The sequence below is a fragment of the Juglans microcarpa x Juglans regia genome, chromosome 7D (genome assembly GCF_004785595.1).
Source record: "Juglans microcarpa x Juglans regia isolate MS1-56 chromosome 7D, Jm3101_v1.0, whole genome shotgun sequence".
Classification (NCBI taxonomy): domain Eukaryota; kingdom Viridiplantae; phylum Streptophyta; class Magnoliopsida; order Fagales; family Juglandaceae; genus Juglans; species Juglans microcarpa x Juglans regia.
Genome location: NC_054606.1, coordinates 24664362 through 24671226, shown reverse-complemented (window position 1 = coordinate 24671226; position 6865 = coordinate 24664362).

The following is a 6865-nucleotide window of genomic DNA, read 5'->3' as shown; positions in this document are numbered from 1 at the left end:
GAAGTAAATTATGGAGAAGTAAATCAGGATTCTACAATTCTCCTAACATATAATGATAGTGGTGGAACTAATCAAAGCAGCCTATGGGGTCTTGATTCTGGTGCCAGCAACCATATGTGCGGTAAGGAGTTGTTCACTTGACGAAAGCCACTAGGGAAATGTCACTTTTGTAGATTTAACAAAGATACCCATGAAAGCCAAAGGAGCAATTGGCATCAAGTTGAAGAATGAAGAACAACAATACATCTCTAATGTCTATTACGTACCAGAGATGAAGAGTAACATTCTCAGTTTGGGTCAGTTACTTGAAAAAGGCTACAATATCCACACAAAGGAGTTGGGTTTATCAATTAGAGATCAACAAAACAAGTTGATCACACACATATGTATGACGAAAAATCGCTTGTTTCCTTTATATTTGCAAGTTTCTCATGATACTCAATCCAAATGTTACAAAGCCAAAATTGAAGATGATACTACATTGTGGCATCTTAGATTTGGTCATTTGAACTTCCAAGGATTGAATATTATGTCAAAAAGAAACATGGTGATAGGAATTCCATGGATCAAGCTTCCGCTGAAGAAATGTGAAGGATGTCTTCTCAATAAACAACACTGAAAGAGCTTTAAAAATAAGGAACGAGAAGAGCAACCCAACCTCTCCAACTGGTCCACACAGACATATATGGTTCCATTCAACCCATGACACTCGGTGGAAACAATTATTTTGTTATTTTCACTAACGACTTTACTGGAAAAACATGGGTTTACATCTTGAAAGAGAAAAGTGAAACTTTTCAAAAACTTAAGGAATTCAAATCCTAGTTGAAAAACAAAGTGGATACTACATCAAAGTCATAAGATCTGATTGTGGTGGAGAATACACTTCAAAAGAGTTTGAAAGATTTTGCAAAGAAAATGGAATTGTTCATCAGCATGCTATTCCATCCACACCTCAACAAAATGGTGTTTCAGAAAGAAAAAACAGAAGGATATTGAATATGGTTCGTTGCATGAGCAAAGAAAGAAATATGCCAAAAGAGTTTTGGAGAGAAGCTGTCGTTTGTGCAGTATATTTACTCAATAGATTTCCAGCCAAGAGACTAAGAGATAAGACTCCAAAAGAAGCATGGAGCTTGAGAAAGCTGAAGGCTGATCACTTGAAAATTTTTGGATGCATGCAAAAGATCTTGAAGAGAAGAGGACGAAGCTAGAAGATAAAGGAGAGGAATGTGTTTTCATTGGCTAAGGAGAAAGTGGCTACAAACTATATAATCCCATTACAAAAAAGGTATTATGCTCGAGAGATGTTGAATTTGATGACGAATCAAAATGGAATTGGCAAGAACCAAGTCAAGGGACATATATGACAGTAGATGATGAAGATGATGCAAACAAAGGAATTGAAGAAGTCAGTAGTAACCCGTCTCCGTCAGTAGTAACCCGTCTTTGCCTAGCAGGGAGACAAGAACAAGTATGAGAACTCAAAGACAAGGTAAACATGAAGAAACTGCCGACCCATCATCATCATTAGAGAATATAAAAGGCAAGACAAGAACCATTCAAGAGCTATATGATGTTACAAGAAGACTTGAAGATAATGATGATTTCACAATGTTTTTTTTTCTAGAAGTGATCCTATTCACTTTGATGAAGCACAACAAGAAGAAAAATGGAGGAAAGCCATGAATGAAGAAATCCAGGCTGTAGAAAGAAACGACACATGGGAGCTTACAAATCTTCCGAATGGACACAAAAGCCATAGGAGTCAAATGGGTATACAAGACCAAAAGAAATGCTAAAGGAGAAATAGAAAAGTATAAAGCAAGGCCGGTGGTAAAATGATACAAACAACAATATGGCATTGATTATAATAAAGTGTTTGCTCCAGTTGCACGATTAGACAAAATAAATCTTGTTATCTCCTTAGCAGCTCAACAAAAGTGAAAAATTTATCAGATGGATGTCAGAACAACATTCCTAAATGGTCATCTTGAGAGGTGTATGTTGAACAACCATTAGTGTGACGCCCTGACTCCCACGTATAAAAATAAGGGAATTGTGACGTCAGGAAGATGACAACACGGGTCACGCATCCCAACGAAATGTGCTCAAGTGTGTGCAACATGCAAAAGTGCACAATAAAAATCGCAGCGGATAATATAAATAAGTCATCTAAGTACCAGAAATTTAAATACAAATATTCAAAATAAATTACCTTTAAAGAGTTATACAGTCATCCCAAATATATTACAAAGACAACACATAAATTGATAAAAAACGAAACTCGATAAACAGGAGCAATCCCAGATCACTCCACCAACGGAGCCAAGCTAAGGCTCGCCATCCTCATCTGCATCAGATGTAGATACTATAAAATGGTCCCACAGGTAAGTATAAACCAAACAACTCTCGGGATAAAAACATATTAATGCAACCAATATGCATTCATACGACAAAATCCACTTAGCCATAAAATACCGTTTCTTCCCAAAAATGATTATTTCCAACACACGCCAAAATCCCATTTTGGCCCAAAAATATAGTCTGTCATTTTCCCAGAAAATGATTCACACAAAACAAACCATTTATCGGACACTGTAGACAGGAATCGCAGGCGGGACTCTACCACCGTCCCTGCTCACCATCCCTACCGCGTGCACCGTAGGCGGGAATCACAGGCGGGACACAACCACCATCCCTGCTTACCACCATCCCTACCGCGTGCACCGTAGAGGGGAATCACAGGCGGGACTCTACCACCATCCTTGCTTACCACCATCCCTACAGTTCCTTTCCACACAATGAATACTTATCACACAAATGAATACTTATCAGAGCACTGTAGGCTGGAATCACAGGCGGGACTATACTACCATCCCTAGCGTGTTTACCGTAGGCGGAAATTACAGGCGGGACACAACCACCATCCCTGCTTACCACCATCCCTACCGAGTGCACCGTATGCGGGAATCACAGGCGGGACTCTACCACCATCCCTGCTTACCACCGTCCCTACAATCTCTTTTCTTTTTTGTCAAACCAGTCAATCTAGTCGTTTCAAACACACTCAAATCATTTCACACGAAAATCTAATTTTCAGATAAACACATGAACATATATACAATCATGTGAAAACCCAGTTTTCATTTACAAACATGAACATGCGTGCAAATATGCCATATACATGAAACAACACCACAACAACCAACAATTCACAATACCAACCAAACACACAACTCCGTCCATAATCCATCCGACCCCCGAACTCCTCGGACTCAGTCCGGCATGTCCAACCAGATCACAATAATATGTGTTAGTGTAAAAATACATTTAAATCACGAAAGTTCTTTGGAAAAATACTTACAGTGCTATATAATAATTTTCGAAGAATCACGAAACTGCAAGAAGTGGCGGCTCAGCAACGTAACAGTGTAAAATACACTGTGGCCGTGGGTCTCAAAAACTCACTTTTCAACGGAGACAAACTAAGATCTGAAATTGATAGGGTAGGGACTAGAGAGGTCGGTGAAGCCAATGGTGGTGGTGGTTTGCCGTGGGTGGCGGCGCAAATGGTGGTTTTAGGCCAAAAATACTTAAATCGGAAATGGGGTTGGATGTGCTTCATCGGTGACGGATCGGAGCTGGGGTTGGGTCCATTGGGTTGCTAGGAGGTCAAGGATGAAGTGGTGAAGATATGGTGGCCGGAGGTTGCGCGGCGGCGGCGCTGGAGCTCAAAGGGTGCCGCGGCTTTGCATCGTGTGAGGGAGGTAATGGCGGCGAGGGAGGAGCTGGGAATGGACGGGAATGGCCGCCGGTGGGTGGAGGAGGAGGAGGAAGGGGCGGTGAGGTGCACGGCGGCTCAGAAAGTCTACAACCCGTATGGGTTTGACACAGCCAGCTGGGAGAGAGAGAGAGAGAGCATGGGTAAGGGAAACCGGGGTGGGGGAGATCGCCGGAGTGTGGGGAAGGAGGTGGGACGGGCGGTGTCGCCGGACGGTGGAGCACGGCGACGGCTGGTGGACGAACGACGCGGACGCAGGGGAGAGAGGGAGAGCTGGTCGCGCGTGGGAGAGGAAGCAGGGGAAGAAAGAAAAAAGAAAGGAAAAGAAGAAAAGAAAAAAGAGAGGAAAGAGAAAATGGAAGGAAAGAAATGAGGTACAATCCTCATATCTTGGGTCACAAAAATAATCCAACGAAAATGATTTCAAAACAGTATCTCAATTAAAATAATTTAAACGTAATGATACAATGAAAATAAAATAATTAAATCCAACAATCAAATAATTTAAAATAAAGAACAATTTAAATGCATCACAATAATAAATATTAAGAAAACATATCAAATTTAATTTTCGTAAATTTTAAAAATCATAAAATAAACCCACTAAAGATCCACCAATTTTAAAATTAGAGAATAAATTTTTGAATTATTAAAAATAATCATTCAGTGAAAATATACTAAAATACGAGGTGTTACAATTAGGCTTTGCGAAAAAAAGACAAGAGAAGAAAGTCTATAGATTAAGATGAGCCCTCTATGGATTGTGTATATCAAGACAAACAGGAAAGGTGATATTTTATTTGTTTGCCTTTATGTTGATGATTTGATTTTCACATGCAACAATTTAAGCATGATCAAAGAATTCAAAAGCATCCATGATACAAGAGTTCGAGATGACAGATATCAGACTCATGGCATATTTCTTAGGAATAGAAGTCAAGCAAAGTGATGAAGGCATTTTTGTATCACAAGTCAAGTATGCCAAAGAAATAATAAAGATGTTTGGCATGGAAAATTGTCACCCTGTTGACACATCAATAGTATTGGTTTTAAGACAAGGAAACAAGCAGAGAAAAACAGAGGAAATGCTTGAGAAACCTCAACCCGGTTGTTATGGATTGATTCTATGGTTCTACCATTCATCTTCCATTGATCATGCTTTTATAAGCTTACATAGAGACTCACAAAATTCATTTAAAACAGAAATACAACTTCCAACACAGACTAATAATAGGAAAACTTAATATAGTAAAATAGAAATATGAAGAGTTTCTAGGAAATAAACATCACAATAACTGATCTTCAATACTCCTCATTGATGTGATTTCCAGTTACACCAAGCTGTGATCTGAGAAACTGAAACTTGTCTCTTGGGAGTGCTTTTGTGAATATATCAGTGAGTTGCTCTTCTGATCTACAAAACTTCAAAGCAATTTCACCATTTGATTCAACTTCACGCAAGAAATGATATTTAATTGCAATATGTTTAGTTCTACAATGCTGGACTGGAATTTTGGCAATGCAATGGCTGATTTATTATCACAGAAAATTTCAGTAGATACCAACTATTTCTCCCCCATATCTTCAAGTATTCTTCTCAACCAAATGGCTTGGTTTGCACAACTTGCAGCTGCCACATACTCTGCTTCAGCAGTTGATTGTGCCACATTGCCTTGCTTTTTCGAACTCCAGGAAAACATAGCAGATCCTAGACTAAAACAATAACCTGAAGTGCTCCTCAAATCATCACATGAACCTGCCCAATCACTGTCTGTAAATCCCACCAGCTTTGTATTTGAAGTTTTCTTATACCAAATACCAAAGCTGATAGTTCCCTGCAAGTATCTCAAAATTCTCTTGGCTGTTCCAAGATGTATTTGGCTAGGACATTGCATGAATCTTGAAAGTAAACTAGTGGCATACAAGATATCAGGTCTGGTGTTACACAGATACAACAAACTTCCCACAAGACTTCTATAAATCGATGGATCTACTTTCTTTCCACCATCATCCTTTTTCAATTTCCCATTAGGAATTAATGGAATAGACACTAATTTGCAACCTGCCATGTTGAATCTTCTTAAAAGATCTTCAGTGTATTTTCTTTGAGAACAGAAAATTCCCTCAGCCTCTTGACTCACTTCCATGCCTAGGAAATAATGCATATTTCCTAAGTCACTCATCTCAAAACTTGCCATCATGTCCCTTTTAAAATTTTCAATCATTGCAATGTTACTTCCTGTAAAAACCAGATCATCTACATAAAGGGATACAATGACTAAATCACCACTGTCTTGAGACTTTATGTACTGTGTAGGCTCACTTTTACTCCTACTGAAACCTTGCTCAGAGAAATATTGATCAATTCTCCCATACCAGGCCCTTGGTGCCTGTTTTAATCCAAACAAAGCCTTTTTCAGTTTATAGACTTTGCCTTCTTCCTTTTCAAACCCCTCGGGTTGATCCACAAAGACCTCTTCTTCCAACACCCCATTTAGGAAGGCTAACTTCACATCTAATTGCAAAACTTTCCAACCTTTTTGAGCAGCAAGTGAAACCAAAGCTCTAAGGGTGTCCATCATTGCAATAGGAGCAAAAGTTTCATTATAATCTATTCTATGTTGCTGCACATACCCTGTAACAACTAACCTTGCTTTATGCTTCAAGATAGAGCCATCAGGATTTAATTTAGTCTTATAAATCCATTTTACTCCAATAACATCTTTATTTGCAGGTAAAGAAAACAACTCCCAGGTTTCATTTTTCTCTATCATTTTAATTTCTTCTCTCATAGCTTTCTGTCAAACTTTCTCCTTTGAAGCTGCTGCAAAGCTATTTGGCTCAAGTGTAGCATAATTACAATGCTCGTATACTTCACTAAGAAGTCTTGTTCTTCTTATTGGAGATTCAGGAGTTGACTCTTCTTCACTGTCATCAGAGAATTCTTGAGTAGCTATAGGACTTTCTATGTGAGTTTGCTGAATATTACTTGTTTCTGCTTCAGCTTCTTCTTCTTCTTCTTCTACTTCTATTAGTGACTCAACTGGTACCTCTACACTTTGTTTAATCACTTTCTCAGCT